The 18,984-nt window shown below is 44.2% G+C and overlaps 1 long non-coding RNA gene across 1 annotated transcript; it reads right to left on the bottom strand.

The window, feature by feature from the left end:
* Positions 1 to 941: 941 nt before the first annotated feature.
* LOC139047614 (uncharacterized) lies at positions 942 to 11,252 on the bottom strand. The gene is made up of 3 exons (XR_011507261.1): positions 10,155 to 11,252; positions 7,641 to 7,721; positions 942 to 2,512 (listed from the first exon to the last, which is right to left on the bottom strand). It is a non-coding gene; the product is annotated as an uncharacterized lncRNA (long non-coding RNA).
* Between the last annotated feature and the right edge of the window lie 7,732 nt (positions 11,253 to 18,984).

Genomic DNA, 18,984 nt, shown 5'->3' with positions numbered 1-18,984 from the left:
TGTTCATCGGCGTTTCTGAATTCCGTATCTGATTTACTGGTATTACAATGTTCGCGAAATGACTATTGAAATGGTCAGCAAGTGCTTTCCCCGATAGCTCACTTCTTTATGGTTTATTCTTCCTACTGACGCGTTCTTTTCGCCACTGCCCATAACGTCATTTATCAATTTCCAAACTACATTGGGCGGTTTCCTTGCAAGTTCAGAAAATATTTGCTGATAATATGTTCGCTTGGCTTGTCTAAGCTCAGCGTTGAGCTTGTTTCGTGCGCTTTTGAGTCTAATCAAAATTTCTGGCGACCGAGTACGTAGAAAAGCGTGGTAAAGCTTATTCTTGTTCTTTATCATTTTAATATGTGCGGGTGTGACCCACGGTTTTCTGATTTTTTTAGTGTTTAATTTCTTTGAAAGGAAAATGTGAAGAGTATATTGTTATGAATTCGGAAATGAACTTTGTGTACGCAACATCTGCGTCTTTTATCCTGTATAAGTGGGACCAATCGTGAATACTAATGTTGTACTTGAATGTTTCCAGAGCGCTATTTGATATATATTGAGCATAAATTGGCGCTTCAGGACGCTTGCAATTTTTCGGATCTGTGCAATAGAACATATACACAGGACAGTGATCGCTAATATCTGAGGTAATCGTGCCAGCTTGGTTGACGATAGTTTCAATATTGGTAATGAGGAGATCAATACAGGATAAAGTAGTCTGTGTAACACGTGCATATGTGTTGATTAAATTCATTAAACCACTCGACTGAACGGTAATAAGAAAGCGTTGGGTTAAGGTGCTATCCCCTGTGACATCTATATTGAAATCTCCTCCGCAGATGAGGCGAAAGTTATTTGCGCTAACGTAGTCTAAAAATGTTTCAAAGAAGTCTATGAAGCTTGAAATAATGCCATTCGTAGGCCAGTATACTACCGTTATTATTTCCAAGTTGCATTTCAAGGTTAACATCTCATAATAACTCGTTGAAATGCAGAACTCCGGAACAGGAACACAATGGCACTGTGTTCCAATGTATGCGGCAACACCGCCACCGCGCTTGTTCGGCCAGTTTATGAAATGATTGCTGCATCCATTTATCCATAGTGCGTTGCTATCTCTATTGAACCATGTTTAGGTTAGCATAATAATACTAAAATGAAAACTGAATTCGCTGAGTAGTTCTGTTATCCGGTCTTCTTTATTATTAGCGGAGCGAGCATTGATATGTAAAATTGAGCTAGGAGGCTGGCATGGAAGCTGAACGCGAGAGGGTAAAATAAAATCGTAATACTCCATTTTGACAGCTTATGACGTATCGACGTATCAAATAGCGGAACTTGGTTCAGGACCCGCCTAGGCCGAGTCTGCTTCACCAGATAAAGGAGCACCAGTAGCTTCAGGGACCAGGCCTATCTTTGCAAGGTCTCCTTCGCAAGATATATATGTAACTTCAGAGTCACAAGCCCGCCTTGCAAAGATGTTACCATTGCTTGTCCAAACTGACTTCCACTTATAGTTATGCTTCCTTTTCACTGCCATTCCTAGCAGTTTTTTCTGTGCTGGACAAAGGTGTTCGTTCACATATACGGGTGTTTGATCCTCTAGTCCTATGTCTTTGTTAGTGAGCCGTGTCTTCTTTGCTTTCCTGAGAGCAGCATAACGCTTTCTTCTTGACTTAAATTGAACCACTATGTTTGTTATGGCAGGCTTCCGGGTGGGAACACGATGACATGATTCCATGTCAGATTCAGGGATAGGTTCTTTGGTGGCGTTTCCAATCTCGGACAAAATGGCCACAACGTTTTCGCTCTCCTTCTCGACGACGCCAAAAATCTCAAGATTTCCTTTCCGTGAGTATTGCTGTGAATGAACAACTCGCTTTTCTAGATCTGAGGCAGTCATTTCAAGAGCAGAGCATTTAGCCTTAAGCACATCATTTTCCCTTGCTTGTTCTGTGCTTTTTGATTTTTGGTCCTGCAGTTCTTTCTTCATATCGCGGATTTCAGCATAAGCGTGCTCAAAACTCTGAGTAAGATTACGTTGTTCAAAGCGTAATTCCCTGATTTCATACCGAAGTTCCCTTTCCATCGATTCCTTGAATGTCTTTAGTTCTTGTTTGAGCTCTTCCTTTAGCGTAGCAAAATCATCTTTCATTTTAGCCAAATCTTTCGACATGCTTCGCTAGATAACCAACAAAGTAAGCACTACAATTTGAAAACTTGTCAGTAGCGGCGACTGACGCAGAGAAAGAAAAGTTACGTGTGTACCGTACTAGCCTGCAGCAAAAAAAGCAGCAGGCGTTTAGATGATGCTCTGTTGTCGCCACCACTGCCAAGTGAGCCGGCCAGTGAAACGATGTCTTCTTTTATAGCCAGCTGCTCGTCATGATGCCGCAGATCCTTGCACAGAAACGCCTCCTGGTGCTGACGCCTCTTGATGATGACAGTGCTCGGATAGGGCGCGTGGGAGCCGTACCGGTAAAGGGCGTCGGACGCAGCTGCACTGATCGGTGATCTGCAGCAAAAAAAAAGCAGCAGGCGCTTAGATGAAGCTCTGTTGTTGCCACCGCTGCCAAGTGGTGGCGACAACATTGGCGACATTGCATAACTCATATCGAGGAGCAGAAGAATACGAGGTCTGTTAGAAAAGTATCCGACCTTTCGCCGAAGAAAAAAACTGGCACAACTGGAGCGTAGAAAACCTATTAACCCACAAAGTAGTCTCCTTGGGACTCGCTCCTTTCCCAGCGGTGCACTCCTCTTCCAGCGCAGCACCGCACTTCTGCCAGCAGTGCTGCCATTGTTGGAAGCATTCCGAGAAGGCGTCTTTCGGAATGAAGTTTAGATCAGCTATCGTTGCAGCCATAATGTCATCTTTTGTCTGAAATCGCGCTCCTTTCAATGGCCACTTCATTTGGGGAAACAGCCAGAAGTGGCAGGGGGCCATATCAGGAGAGCAAGGACCCTGTTGAACCACAGGAGTCTGGTTTTCCGCCAAAAAAGTCTGAATCAAGTGCGAGGAATGCGCAAGAGCATTGTCGTGATGGATGCGCCAATTTCCTGTTGACCACAACTGCGGGCTGCTGCGCCGCACAGCATCACGTAGGCGACGGAGGACATCCCTGTAGTACTACTCTTTGGTGATTGTTTGACCCTGTGGTGCGTAATCGTGCTGTACCACACCGCGGGAGTCAAAGAAAGCAGTCAGCATCACTTTGACGCTGCTGCGCACTTGGCGGGCCTTTTTTGGTCTTGGTGACATCCAATGCTTCCACTGTGACGACTGGTATTTCGTTTCCAGGTCATACCCGTACACCCAAGGCTCGTCACCAGTGATTATGGTGTTCCTGAAGTCGGGTTCACTGTTCGTGGAATCCATCATGTCTTGTGAGACTTCAACACGAAGTTGCTTTTGCTCTACCGTGAGCAGCTTCGGCACGAATTTCGCCGTAACTATCTTCATGGCCAAATCTTCAGTCATAATGGAATGTGCAGAAAAAGTGCTGATGCACACCTCTTCCGCAATTTCTCGGATAGTCACACGACGGTCCCGCATCACCACAGCGTTCACTTCGGCAATGGCCTGGTCGTTTCGGCATGCTGATGGCCGACCGGAGCGTGGCTCGCTCTCCACCGATGTGCGGCCATCTTTAAACCGGTTGTACCACTCCGTAATCTGTGTGCTGCTCATAGCACCGCCACCGAAAGCCACCTGAATCTTCCGAATGGTTTCCACTTGGCTGTCGCGCAGTTCAAAAATTGATGCAGTAACGCTGCTCCAGTCGCTCCGCTATCTTTCTTGCAATAAAATACCAACGAGAGGACTGCGCACTACCTCTCTCAAACGCTGCGTCCCAGCGACTAATGCTATCAGCAGGCGGGATAACCGATGGTCATGATGGGTTAGGGACTGGGTTCCAAGGGAAAGGAAGCGTAGCAGGGGGCGGCAGAAAGTTAGGTGGGCGGATGAGATTAAGAAGTTTGCAGGGACAACATGGCCACCATTAGTACATGACTGGGGTGGTTGGAGAACTATGGGAGAGGCCTTTGCCCTGCAGTGGGCGTAACCAGGCTGATGATGATGATGAAGTGAAGTATGCTTCAAAAATTTTATTTGTTTGTTTGTACAATTACATTGCAGTGGAGAATAAAACATACATATATAGTGCATATAATGGTAGTGCGACAGCGTTTTATGTATAACTAATTCGATAATGTAAGAGAAAGGTTTTCATGCACTGGGTTTAAAATAAGGTGCTTAAAAACACATTTCTTTTCCACGATTTTTAGCAGCCTTGCTATTTGATTGTTAGCTCCTGACGTCCGTAGTTAGTACACGTAAAAGGTATTGTTCTGATTTGGTTACGTAAGGGGTATTGAGAAGTGGGTATGCTGAAAACATGGAGTCTGCGTTTTTTGATATGCGAGAGTAATCTATAGTAAAGAACTTGATTTGATCCCATCAGTAAGTGTTTGCCAAAAAGTTTTTGTGTGGGTATGTCACCTGGCCTACAACTGTGTTTCAAAAAACTCGGACTACTCGTTTTTGCAAGCTCAGTAACTTCTCATAGTCTTTTGCTGTCGTTCTCCAAATCAAGGTACAATAAGTTAGCTTCGAGTAAAAAAGGGCATAGTATATTGCTTTCTTTAGCCATAATGGTATTAGATTACCAGCTTTGCATGAGGCGCTTAATGCCGTCCATCATGCCATTCAATTTACATGTGAGACGGAGAATAGTGGCAGCCTAGCCTTTCTAGACGTGCTGGTACAACGGAGCGAAGGAGGTTCGGTGGAGACAGCCGTGTATCGCAAATCTTGCGATAGCGGGAGTGTGCTGAGTTTTGACTCTCACCACCCTATAGAACACAAACATGCCGTGGTACGCACTCTCCTGTCTCGTTGCGATGCGCTCTCGTCAACGCAAACTTTGAGGGAGCAAGAATTAACGAATGTGGCCACTCTTTTGCATAAGCGGAGTTACCCTGAGCACTTTGTCAATGATACGCGGCGCCGCATGCAAAAACCTCGTGAGAGCAAGGCCGAAAGGCCAGCTTCCTTTGTGTGCATTCCGTATGTCCGCGGTGTATGAGAAGCAGTGCGCAGGGCTTTACGGCCTTTAGGTGTTCGAACTGTGTTTAAACCCTCGTACACGTTGGCAAACGTGTTCCCGAAGCCAAAGGACCGCACACCTCCGGACGAACAAAGTGGTGTCGTCTACAAGGTCAACTGCTCGGACTGTGATGCCAGCTACATTGGCGAGACAGGGCGGCGACGTCGCACCCGTATCAAGGAACATCTAAGAGATGCTACGAAAGCCACCCATGCTACACGTGCCAAGACAGAATTGGTTGATCATTGTTTATCAAAGGGACACATGTTTGATTTTAACAATGTAACCACACTAGCACGGGAACACCGATGGGGCCCAAGAAAGTTCGTAGAATCATGGTTCATCCGTCGTAATCAATCTTCATGTAACTCTAACCGTGGCCCCCTGCCGGATGTTTACGGCACTTTCATAGATAAATAGGATGTATTTCTCATTTGTTGCCATTGTGTACTGACGATGCCACCCGCATAGGTGGCGAAACGTTTATGTTTTTGTTATACTTTGTTGTTGAGTAAAGCCAGTGTAAACAACACTTTGAAGCATTTATACATACCGCCTACTACTTTGCTAAGATCATTGCTAAGCTTATTGACATGATTGTCCCAGGAGAAGTCTTGAAATCATACCCCCAAAAACTTTTGCGTTACTTACTATAGCCTTTTTCCTTGAAAATAGAACAGTTACATAAACAAGCCGAGGCTTATTTATCGGTTTAAATATTGTATACTTGGTTTTGTTGACATTTGATTGTATTTTGTTTATGTAGAGTCATCCAGATAATAAATTCAAATAATCGTTTACTTTCTTTAAGCATTGCAGAGTAGAATTTGCAAAGAAAAGATTAGTATCATCTGCGTACATGATGATATCAAATGAGGAATAAATGTTACGAAGGTCATTATTAGAAAGATTAAATAATACAGAACCACGTATGGATCCCTGTGGCACGCCAGTCTGTATGTTGAGAAGCGAGGCAGTCGCCTGATTAAATAAAACAAACTGGTAAAGATCCGTTAAGTAACTCCTCATTAGATCTAATGCCGTGCCACATATACACCAGAACACCGTGAATTCAAAGCGCGCCGCCATATTGATGAGCGCCTGTCGCGCCATCTATCCCAAGCGCCGCGAAGTAGCAGGCCTGGGCTGCCACACCGGGAGATGCGACCCGGCGCTAAAGCGAAACTTGGACTTTTTAGCTGGGCGGAGGCGTGTTTCGCGTTTTTTCTAACCTGTCATTTTCGCTGTCTCGATTCAATCAAACTTCAAGACCTCATGCAAGTCCGCAATAGCCACACTGAGTGCTGTGCAGACTGCAGAAGCGAATACATTGGGTAAGTACGCTATTACGTTTGTACAAACGGCGCGCTATATACTAGAACACGTGTGAGCTTTTTGGCACGTAACCTGTGAAGGAATTTACAGTACTGTGTTTGTGCCATATATTATTAAAGCACGCAGAAAATTGTCCTCTGCACTTCCAGTTTGGTCTTGTTTGTCATGGTCACTACTGCGTTGGCCACGTTTGGCAACAAACTGGCGAGGTCGTTTGACTGGGCTTATAGCCTGCCTGATTAGCAACGCCTGCCCTTCACCACCTGCACATTGAAAACAAAATATATGTTATAGTAAGAAGGGCTGTAGTTCTTTCCCATGCCATCACTGTTGTAAAGATATCAGGTCCTCTCAAAATGAAATAGAAAATACGCCAGGCAATTGTATCATGCAACCACTTAAGAATTCAACATTCATAACACAAGCCTACAACACTCGAACAAGCAGTATATGATGCCAAACCTGCACTCATTGGAAAATGAGGAACTACAGTAGTTATAATGTTCAACTACATGTGCAGTCAAAGGCCGTATAACAGGGCGAGCATGACAGTTGCAGGTGTTGTACAGTTGCACAAACCATGACAGGGCACATAAAATTACCATCCCTACTTAAAGCTGCATCATCAGGGACCCCTTTGGTATAAGACAACAACCGCACGTTCATTCCAAGAAATTAGCGCCACCAACTGCAGCTACCTGGTATGAGACCTGTTTCGCTTGTGCCAGGCCATATCGGATTGTTGGCGCTCCTTAGAAAACAGTAAAAAAAAAAGACTGGTGAGAACGAGCAAAATTTTGTTACAAAATACAACAATAATTAACCACCTTATTTCCCTCGCCATATGAACGGAAAAATGTTGCGCTTTGCCCCGCATAACAGCCCGCACGCAGTTTAGAGCTCAGGAGGCTCAAATGAATTCGTTACGAATGACACCTGCAACACCAGCCCGTAAAGACAGGCGACGAGCAGTCATCGTTTACGTTTTTGTGGACGCATGCTACGGGACGAGCAGACTTCGGTTTACTTTCATTAGCAATAACGCTCACCAGCAGGGCAACATACTATTGCCTACAACTTGTCGTTCACGCTTAATGGTCATGCCATGCACCAACTGCAAGTATCGCTAACCGCAAACTTAACTGTTCCCCTTAACGGTCAGGAGCTCTGCCTGAACGAAAACACGAAAAGGCTTGCCTTTTTGTTATAGCCAAGGCGAAGCACCAGCGCGGGATTCTGCTCTGTAGGCTTGTTGTCCAGAAAGTGCTCGGAGCAAACCTGCGTGTTACACATATTACGTTCGTAGTGCGTTAAGTTGAACGTGGCACCAAAATCTACACAGATCGAGTGCTCACACGTGCATTTTCACTGGGTTGGTAGTTCTTCCTATTCACTGCAGCTATCCACCGGTGGCGCAGCTTGTCATTCTTCGTTGCGGATGGAAATCGGTGCAGGCTGAAAACACCGCACCGGCAGGATTCCCTACGTGTGTTGTGCTCTTCGCAAACAGCGCTAAGCAACCTGCTCCTTTTGCGCTGGTTGTTTTGGCATCCAAACACGACACAATGATGCCCAGATGACTTCTTGTACTTTGGATCCGCATGAACGGGCACATTTCCGCACTTTGGAGTCCTAGAGCTGGCGCTTGCCATGTCTGCTGGTCGCCGGCGAACACACTTTGGCAGCCCAGTAGAAAATGGTGCTGGTCGACCGGGCAATCCGGGTGCGAGAGTGTGTGTTCAGTTAGTCTGTGTGCGAGGCTAGCGTGTTCTGGTCTATACCGTACTCATAAAGTTTGGGCAGAAGTGTAAGGTGATTTACACTGCCAAACGCCTTACGCAGGTCCCGAAATAAGCCTAATGTGTGTAAACGATTTTCAATAATTTGCAGTATTCGATGTTTTATATTTAGGAGCGCATCCTCACATGATTAATCTTTTTTTTTGAAACCCATACTGCGCCGTACTAATAATAGCATATTTCCTTGAGAAACCCTCTAGTCGAGCGTTTAGAACAGTTTCAAAAAGTTTTGCAAGAAGAGGTAGGATCTAGATAGGTCGAAAATTGTTTACACTATGGTAAGAGCCACCTTTATGAACCGGGCAAACTTTAGCTATTGTAAGTTTGCTACGAAAAATTTCGGATTCATAGTATTTATTAATAACGTGAGCTAAAACATTAGAGATGACGTCTGACACATATATTATAGGAGATGTCATGATACCATCGAAACCTGCAGCAGTGTTCAAAGTTATTTATCCCCATGCTTTCTATTTGGCTTGCTGTCGCCAGAAATAACATTATAGAATTGTCTATCTTTTCAGGATCTTCTGCAGAAACATTGCGGCAGCATTGAACAAAGTGAGTGTTTAGGATAGAGAATGCTTTATTATGTGCAAGAGTACCGTCAACAGAAGGTATTCGCAGATCTTCAGGGCTACCCTTCCTTCCAGATATCTTTCTAATATTGAGCCAAAGTTTTCTTAGATTCGTATAAATGTGCGAGAACACTTTCTCATAATATTTTTCTTTTGCTTTCTTTATGCTGAATTTACTTGGTTATGGTACTCGTTGAATTTGGCTTTGATTTTTTATTTTTGTGAAAAGCACAACGTCCATCCATCGCTTTCTCATTTTTTTTCTTATTTGTAGCGCTATGTTGTGGAAAGGCTATGTCGTAGCAAGCGACTAGCTTATCGAAAAATGAATTGTATGCCTTGTTTGAGTCACTTTAGGCTAGATAGAGTATCACGTTTAGTCAGGAGGCTTCTAATGTTAGCGTAAAGACTGAGAGTGAGTTGGGAGTATTTTTGGGGGTCTGTTTGGATGATAGCTATGGCATTCGAGGTAACACTGATTGCGATGCGTGATCGAATGTGTACGTGATGGTACCGATTACGATCCTGTCGTGTCGAAGGGTAAACTTGTTTTGTTGGCGTTTAGCGTAAGCTATGAGGTTTTTACGGGCAATACGAGTGTTGCAGGAGTAGTCTTCGGATACGCTGTGAATTTTACCCTTAAAGAGTGTTGCGTTTGAAAGAACTAGTTCCATGGTTTTGAAATGCGTGAATTTGACAATAATAGGCCGGTGCTCCTCAGTATTGAAATTACCAAGCCGGTGGGCCCGTTCTATGTCAATAGGTTGGATTGTGAGATTTAGCTCGGATTTGCAAATATCTATTATGAGATTCTCGAATTCGGCCCAGGTTTCGCGTTCAGTATCCTTCACACCAAAAAATACAAGATCGTAACGACGGGCCCTGTCCTCGCTGTCGTCTAGCCTATGTACAAGGTCTGACAGATTGTTTGCGTTTTCTTAAGTGAGGCACTGGACGTCGTTAACTTGGGCTTTAAAGGGCTCTAGTGAGGCGCATTCTTCTTCAATTTTGGTTATTCTTGATTTTATCTCCTTAAACACTTTCTCTTGCTGAGCCAGTCTTGTGTGAATTGATTTCATCTCGTTTAGAAGGGTTGTTTGCCCATCTTTTAACTCTCCCAATGCCTCAAGCAATTCTTTGTGCGAATCTGTATTGCCTGAGCGGGTGTTAGATCCAGGTCCAGGGTTTAGTTCAATGTCCCCGCATAGCAATAGACGGTGTAAAATGGCATGTGCGCAGTCACTTACAATGGCAGTACAACAAAGTGGACTCGGCAGCACTATCAAACCAGCGTAACGTGTACGCTTCGCGAAAAGAGGGTAAGGATTGTTTACCTGCGCGAAGTAAAGGCGGGTCATTTTGACGTGATAATCTTTGGAAGTGCTGCCGAGTCCACTGAAGGGGGTGTTGATTCCGGGAGTGTTTATACGGGGCGATGGCGATGTAGATTGGGATGCTGATAGCCCTGGGAGCACGATAGGCAGGCTGAATGGTGATTCCGGGTGTGGCGCTGCGGGGCAGGAACGTCGGTAATTCGGTAGATGCTGGGCCGGTGCAGCGCGGTGCGGCTAGCACCGTGTTTCCGCGATGGTGGCAGGATTCCAGAACCGCGAAGTTCCGGCGTTCGGGACAGCAGCTCGGCAGGTGTAGGAACCGGGGTGATCATGAACAGGCAAGGAAGAGCAGCTGCGTAAAGCCAAGACGATGGTAAGGCGCTCATGTGCGATGGATATTATTACTGCCGTGGATGCACATCTGCGAACTCCAAGACATATTCGCACAGCTTGACCTTGCACAGAGTGCAGGTCACGGAGATTGGTCTTACCGGTCCCAACCAATGCAGGTAAGCTGTGGCGTAGGAGACCCAGGAACAATGCATTATAGAGTTGGAGCATCGCCCTCACAGACGCATCCCATGACACTTCCGAAAGAGATCTGAGGACATGGGTTATCGTGGCTAGCTCCTTTCTTAAGTAGGAGACATGAGGATTCCAGAAGCCTCAATCTATTGCTATCGCTAGAAAGCGGTGCGCGTTCGCGTAGGTAGGTAGTCTGTCAATTATTTCTTACAACGTACGGACTTATTGCTTTGCACGTGAGAGCTACCACAGAGAACTTCCCGGAGCACACCAGTAGACCTTGTGCTCTTAGATAACCTGATGTTAGTGTGGCTGAAAAAAAATTAACATGGAATATGGCCAACCATCTGAAGGCCTAAATTAGAGCGAACGCTTCCCTCTGAATAATCCACCATCGCATCTGGGTTGGCGTGTATCAGTGGCTTGCAAAATTTTTCCTTTCTCTCGGCTGTCATTTGAGCCCAACAGACGCCCGCCGCCGTATTTGACGCGCCAGGAGGGCCTAGGTGGCTCCGGAATGCTGAGCACCACGGCCGCGCACAGAGACTGTCTCAGAACCTCAAATGCCGTCAGAGCTTTCTCCAGCCATGGTATCTTATTGGGTGCCGCTTTCTTTGTTAACCGCTCACACGGTTAACAAAGAAAGCAGCACCCAATAGGATACCTCTGCATATTATTGGACGTACTTGTGATAGTAGACGCACACTCATAAACCTGTTTCACATGATGCGATTTTCGTCGCACCGGAAGTGCGATTTCCGTCGTTTGCGATGAAAATCGCAGTCGTAGTGCCGACCCCCCGATTTTCGGCGGCGACCAACCGGTTGGTCGCACAGTCGCACCATCGCACCGATCGCTGCGATTTTCCGTCGAAATTGGGCGGAGAGCTGTCAACGGAACTATTCCGCTGGTTTGTTTTGGAAAATGGCGTCTCGCACGACAAGTGCAATGCGCGGAGACGTGGATCGTCGAATTCGGTACGTACGCGAATGGAGAATAAATAACTTGTACCGTATATTCGATTCTCCCATTTATGTACGTTTGTTGACACGCTATACGTTGCAGATAAAGGGCATTTTCCCGTTTGCTTCGTACGCCTTTGCGAGTTGTCAGTGCTAGGAGGTGTTCGATCCCCAGCAGACGACAAGGTCGTCACAATTTTGTTTTGTTGAGTAGCATGCAAAAATCGCGCTTACGGAGCAGCTTGAACTATTTCAACATCGGCAAAGGCAAGTGACAAGACAGCAAAGTACCCGAAGTTTCAACGTTGCGCTGAACGCGGTACCCTTAAGTTGCATTTTCTTGTCGGTTTTCAAGCGTGAATTTCCCAATGCATCTTGAAAGTTTATCTTACCTCTTATTAAATTTGACAGAGCAAACGTGTCGGCTATCGTAATTAATTTGCTACGATAGCATTAAATCCATGGCTTGAATAAAATATTACATGCACGTTAAGTTGCACCTCTTCTCTGGAGAATTTTTTTTTGCACAGAAACCAATAAACATTGACTATGTTGCGGACTTTGTATCCTTACTGCATCTGTATTAACATTTGCTTTGAAAGGTAATTAACTCTAGAGCTAGTAGATTAAGTAAATTGCTTGCTATGGTGGCACAGTGACGACGTACCCTCCTGCACAATCATGTAGAACTCGTGCAACAATGCGAAAAGCAGGCAAACGGCCTGTTCTTGTGGGGATAAAACAGTATGAAACGACAGTTGAAGAAAAGTAAATCAAAACTGTGCAGTGAAGTCAGCCAGATCAGCCAGTACAAGCAGTTCTTGCACGTTCACAGCTGATAAAGTGTGCCGAAACATTCATGCCTTACATGTTTCTAGTAAGTTTCTAATAAGTTTATGATCATATATATTAGTGTGTAAACCCATATAACGATATCCGCTGCGATTACTATCCTTATAAGTAATGAAATACCATGCTACTTGCAAGAACATATATCACCCGAGGATCTTAGAACAAATTTCTGCATTTCAACAATACACAATATGTGGTTTATTCAATGAAGGACCACAAACTGGGCTTTTTTTGCAATGACAAACTTATTCGAAACTTTACTTACATACAAGCAAGAAAAAAAATTATAGACAGAAATATTGTTCTTCAATTTGTTCACCTGCCACTGCGGCTACAGCATTCTGCTGCTAACACAAGGCGAGGGGTTGATTTGCCAGCCATGGAAGTCGCATTTCGATGGGAGTCCTAGGTAAAAAAAAAGCTCTTGCACTTAGATTTAGTTCATCACCTTTTATTGAACCCTTAAACTTCAAAATACTATTGCATAGGGGGGCATACTTATGCAAAATCTAACACCAATAGAAAGCAAAGTGCAGAATTATAAAACAACCATCTTTCGTGATAATTCGAGTGTGTAAATATTCATTGCATCAATATGTATTGTTCAACAGCACTGCACAAATAAGCATGATCAGGTATAGCAAGTACTCTGTCAGGAAGCTCGTTCTACAGATGTATAAATGTCAAGGCATGAATGCTCATACTACGTCGCACACATAGCACAAGGAAAACCTTTTTCAAGAGTTGTCTCTTCTGGCAGATATTAGTGAGCCATAAGCAGCAGAAACTTTATTGCAGGATATTATGTAATACCGCTTATGAAAGAATGAAGAGAGTGAAGAGGCTTTTAACAGCAGTGCTGCCTCATGCTACTCAATAAGAGGAACGATGAGCAAAAAAATTTCTCTTAGAGCACTTAAACAGTAACTTTCTGAAAGACAGAAAATTCCAGGTGAGAGTTGGAGGTACATTTGGACCACACACACCAACAACACGGGCATACTACAAGAAACACTACAGCCTAAGGTGTATAACAGTCTATAGGAAAGCTATCTTCCATAGAAATCAAGAATGATGCAACAAGCCCTCGACAACACTGCAGACTTTCTTGGCAAGTCTGGCCTCTCGCTTTCTGATAAGTCAGCTCATATCGACGTCGGAAAAAAAAGAAAGACTAGAATCAAGAACTACCCCAGATTGCACATTGTGATCCACATAGCTGGACAAATATGCCCGCAAGTCAACATCCACAAATTCTCAGCTAGTGTAAGCCCATGACGGCACGTGGGTGAAACAATTATGCAATGCCTGGACGCAACTTCCACACCTGGTGAAAAGAATAATCTCGAAATCATGGGGGTGGACGAGTGGATACTATGGAAAATCGCAGATGCTGTGCTTGTGTCCAAGGTGTGGTACAGTATGGATTACCAGCAGCACACAAAAAAGACAACTCATCGAATACAGGCATCGGGTAGTAATAACAGGTCTTTCCAACTTTACCATGCTTGAAGACCTCTATGGGAAAGAGAACGAACAAGCACCTAGACAGAGTAGAGTTGAAGCCTGCAGCACAAACTCTTTGTCTCAAGAGCTCCGAACCTCGTCCCAAGATACTATGCCAGCTAGCATGTGAGATGCAAAGACGACTACCCCTCCCTTCAGAAATACAACCTCGAGAGTACCTGAACTTGAATCACAACAGGCCCATACCGTGAAATATGGCGGCAAACAATTAGGCCAGGAGACTATATGCAACTGCCAAACACACAGAGGTTGCTAATCATGAAGATGCAAGCAAACATAAGGCACGCATAATATGTACACTGACCTGGCAATTGCAGTGTAACAGTAGTATGACACTACATAAAACTAAACCCCATATAAGTGAGTACCATTCCAGGTCATCCTACACCTTGAAAAGCTGACCTGAAAGCAATCAAAGCAGCACTTGTAGTGCAGATTACACCCTGGACAACACCCTGCATGGATTCACCAGAAACTGTCTGGGCCTGCACATCACAAAAGATTGTCAGGAAAATCAGGAGATTGACACGCGACTTGCAAGCACATGGCCAGAAATTAAATTACAGGTTACATCACCATGCAGATAGTCCAGGACACAAGAGGGCTTATAAGCCTGACAATAACAACTGAAAACTAGATGAGTTTGTGTGTATTCATTATTTACAAAAGTGCAACAGATAGACAACAGACTAGAATGAAGCGCTCTGTGTATTCACTTGGTTCTTGTCCATCGTATTTCTGTTGCAATATAGTTAATGAATTCACGAGTAGCAGCAGCAGCTCTTGCAGCAGAGCGCGCGTGCAGCAGTCTCTCTCCGACTTCCCAATAGGCTCGAAAACGTGTCCCTGTATTTAATTAAATGAAATGTGTAGCCCCGGTGTGTCACTTAGTAACTACAGTGCATAACTGAGTCATAAACATCATGATGAACGCATTACAAAACACAAGTGCGTAACATAATTCAGAAAGACTTTGATGGATCTGCAGGATTAACACAATGAACCACTAATTGCACTTTCCATGATGGTGATCTTGCAAAGTGCGATGTGTGGCATTACAAATAAACAATGTGATAAACCCAAGCCAAACATGTGCATAACCTCTTTAAGAACCACAGACATAACCAATAATATAGAAAGACTTGAATAAACCATTGGAATTAACACAGTGATAAACACCGGGGCCGCACATTTCAGCTTCGCTGGTTTACCGTCTGTACAGGGTGCATGCGCAGTAACTTTTTCTGTTATTGTTTGTTAAGTATTGTATAATGTTGTGCCAGTGAAACACGTTGGGCTAGTTGGTGCAACGTATTAGTACTGCTTTTTTGCTGTTTTTTTTCTTAATGTTGTGCCCTTCTTCCTTTTGTAACAATTTTTTTATTCCCCCTTGCATAATACTCCAACCTTGCAGCCTGCGAGGTATATAAATAAGTACATAAGCACGTCATTCATTCATCTGCATACACCTCGCACCATTCCTTGCTCAACAAACGTCACTGAGTTGATGTCTCGCAGCATGCATCTACATTAACTGCCGTTTGCGTTTCGGTATGGTTTGTGAACAGTGTAATGCATAAAGATTACATGACATTAAGGTTGTGACCTATGCGGTGCATAAGCAAACCTTGCAAAAGATGACATGTTCGATTGTTGAAATTAAGACAAATTGTATATATCGCAGTTACTTTAACAGCATTTAATTGACAACTTGACAAAAACTTCACTTCGCATAGATTCCAACACGTACACTAAATCTGCAGTTTTTTTTGCTTAATAATGCAGTCGTTACTGCATGGCCACATTGTAGATTTGAAAACAAAGTTAAATAAATTTATTTGCTGCAATATAACAATATGTGTAGACCACTGCGACTGTAACCCCAGAACTTGATACAAACATGCACACTATAGGATGCAGACAAATGCTCAGGACAAATTTCAGAATGTTGGCATCCTGATACTCATGAAAGTGAACGGTTTCATTCCATGGCTGTCAATGAGACGTAGAGAGAAAACTTAATTGTGTTTGTGGAACAAACACGCATTGATAAGCTCAGACATATAGTCATTGCTTAACACTTTCGAAATGAATAATTATAGCTTGCTATCGGCATTGAAGCAACCTTTCCACAGCAAGAAAAGGAATCAGTTTTTCCAGCTCTGAACATTGAATTGCAGGAAATGCAAGCAGGCATAAAATTCTGACAATGTAATCTGTTTAGGAATACCATATTGGAATAAACATTGATACTTGCATTTGTGCTTTCTCTGGCTGAGCAATCAAGCTTGAAATGACTCCCATAAGCATGCCATAACAATGTTGATCTAATACAGGGTAAATGCATGACTAGCATAAGAAATCTGGATGATTGCTATAAATTACAGTGAAGAAACTGTAATATCTCATAAGATTAATAATAGAATAATAATATTTATTTCCACAAAACAGGCTAACCGTGAGAGGCGTGCGAGGCTGAGCAGAAAGCTGAAAAATTCTACGGCAAGTGCGCCTGCCGTGGGCCTACGATCCTGCATTATGAATAGCGCGTATTGATATGGTCTTCTTGTTAGAAGTTCCGAGTATACTACCAGCGCGAGGCACGGGACAACAAAGTGGACAAGAAACGTGTCTTTTAGAATGCTATGTTACAACGTACAGGTTTCTACAAAAGTGACGGTAACTGCTCGAAACATTTGATGCATTGGCTTTTGCGCCTTTGGAAATATTTAGAGAGGGCTCCCATATATATATATTCGCAGCGCAAGCACGACGATGGACGAACCAGGCTAGCGCTAAGGTTGAATTTCACAACACAATTTTCATTCCACGTCGTAATCACACATCGTTTGAGGCTTCTTCAGAGGCACACGCGGGCGTTCGGGTTGGTGCTTCTTGCTGCGTTTGGCGCAAGAATATGGCTAGGAGCAGGCAGCACATATGCGCAATGACGGGCAATATACACGCATCAATTCTCCAGAAGCTGACGCCGACCACGGGTAGCGCGAGGATCTTGTTGGGCTGACACGAGAACTTCGTGGCAGCCGAATTCCGGATACTGCATATGCGGTGAGGGTAGCTATATGAACTTGTCGATCGGTCATCTTGTTGATTGTTGTAGCGCAGGCGGAACGAATCAGTCATAAAAGGTAGATACGACAACACACAGCGCTGAACCATAGAATAAAGAACCGCTGAACCACCTGCGAACAGCTGTTTGCGTGCGTGATGTCGCACTGAACTACAGAAACCGCCATCGCGCACTCCAAGACAAATCTTAACTAACGTCTTTAAATTAGTAAACGTACATATTATTTGCTTCTAATCAAGAGTCGTCAATAATATTATAGTGTAAACGTTTGATTCACTACAATAAAATAATTATGCAGCGTGTGCCACAAAACCTGGCAAGAAGCAACCCTTGGCGTCGCACCAGTCGCATTGTTGAAATCGCAATCATGTGAAATGAGCCCTCTCAAAACCGCATTGCGACGCGTGCGACAGCACCGATTTTCGTCGTTGCAGTCGCAGCATGTGTAAATGCCTATAGCTGGCTGCGTAGTTCCTTTTTAGTGCGCGCTGGAACTGGTTTCTTAAATGCAGCTATTTTTTCTGAATCTGGTACCTGTGTTCCTGAACCGACAATATAACCTAGATGATGAATGTGGGATTGTGCAACCTGGCACCTCTCCGCACTGGCTTTCAGCCTAGCCTTTTCCAGGACCTAGAGGATAACGTCAATATGCTTTAGGTGCTCTTCCCACATGCTAGAAAATCTAGCATTATCATCTCGACATGCCGTGGCGCATGTCTGATGCTGCAATGAGATTTTGTTCACCATTCTCTCAACAGTCGCCGCTGAATTCTTTAGCCCGAATGGCATCACTTTCCAAGCATATTGATCTTCATGCGTTACAATCGCGGTGGAGTTCTGAGTCTTCATCGGCACCTGCCAGTATCCGAGCCTGAGATCAACTACCGCAATAAACTGCGCTCTCCCCTCTCTGAAAATCAATTCTTGAGGACTTTTCATAGGGAACGCATCTACTCTTGAGACGGCGTTTAGTGCTGAGTAATCTACACACATGTGGATGGTAGCATTCTTTTTCCATACGCGTACTACCGGATATGCAAATTCACTCTCAGTGGGATAGATGAATTTCCATGCCAAAAGTTCGCCAGCTTGCGGCGGCTCACTTCTTTCTTTAATAGCGCAAGTATACGAAAAGCAAACACTTTTCTTTGCTGGTGCCCTGGTTCTAAGTCTATTCTACATTAATATACATTTGGTATACCTGAAATGCCGTGAAAGAGAGTACGATACCTTCCAAATACAGCCTCTATTTCTTTCTGTTAGTCTGCATCAATATAACCGTGCTTTTTTCTTGTCAGCGCTAACTCTTCGCACTTTGTAGTTGCAGGTGGCGCAGCATATTCCACCTCCCCAAAGTTCCCCAAAGTGATGATCCTAATCGAGAACGACCCCAATATGGCTGACTGTATCACAGTATGGCCGAATGCAGTTGGCGAGAACACTTTTCACCTTACCCCCTACTGTTTGAACCCTGTAAGAATGTCTGCTCTCAGATACAACTACTGTGAGTAGGCCCAGCCATTTAGGTGCCACCTTACAATTTTGATCATAGTCGAAAGTCAGAACTTTGTCGCCCACTTTAAAAGCTTTGTCGCTGGTGCTGAGAATATAAAAACTATAATAACTGTCCTGGCGTCTTGTACTAGTTAGCTCAGCAATAATAGAGGCGGTCTCGAGTTTCTTCCGTACTTGCTGTAAGTACTTCGCGGGGTTCTCTCCTAAACATGCAGCTACCGTCAATTCTCCCACTAACGCATTAGTAGTGGTCCCGTGGAGTTTCCTGCATACAACAGACAAAACGGAGCTACTGCGCTAACCTCATTAGGAACATCCCGATAAGCCCATAAAAATAACTGGGACAAATTTTTCC

Source organism: Dermacentor albipictus, chromosome 7, assembly GCF_038994185.2.
Source record: "Dermacentor albipictus isolate Rhodes 1998 colony chromosome 7, USDA_Dalb.pri_finalv2, whole genome shotgun sequence".
Classification (NCBI taxonomy): domain Eukaryota; kingdom Metazoa; phylum Arthropoda; class Arachnida; order Ixodida; family Ixodidae; genus Dermacentor; species Dermacentor albipictus.
Note: the sequence above shows the minus strand (reverse complement) of the source record. Positions and strands in the feature narration are given on the sequence as shown.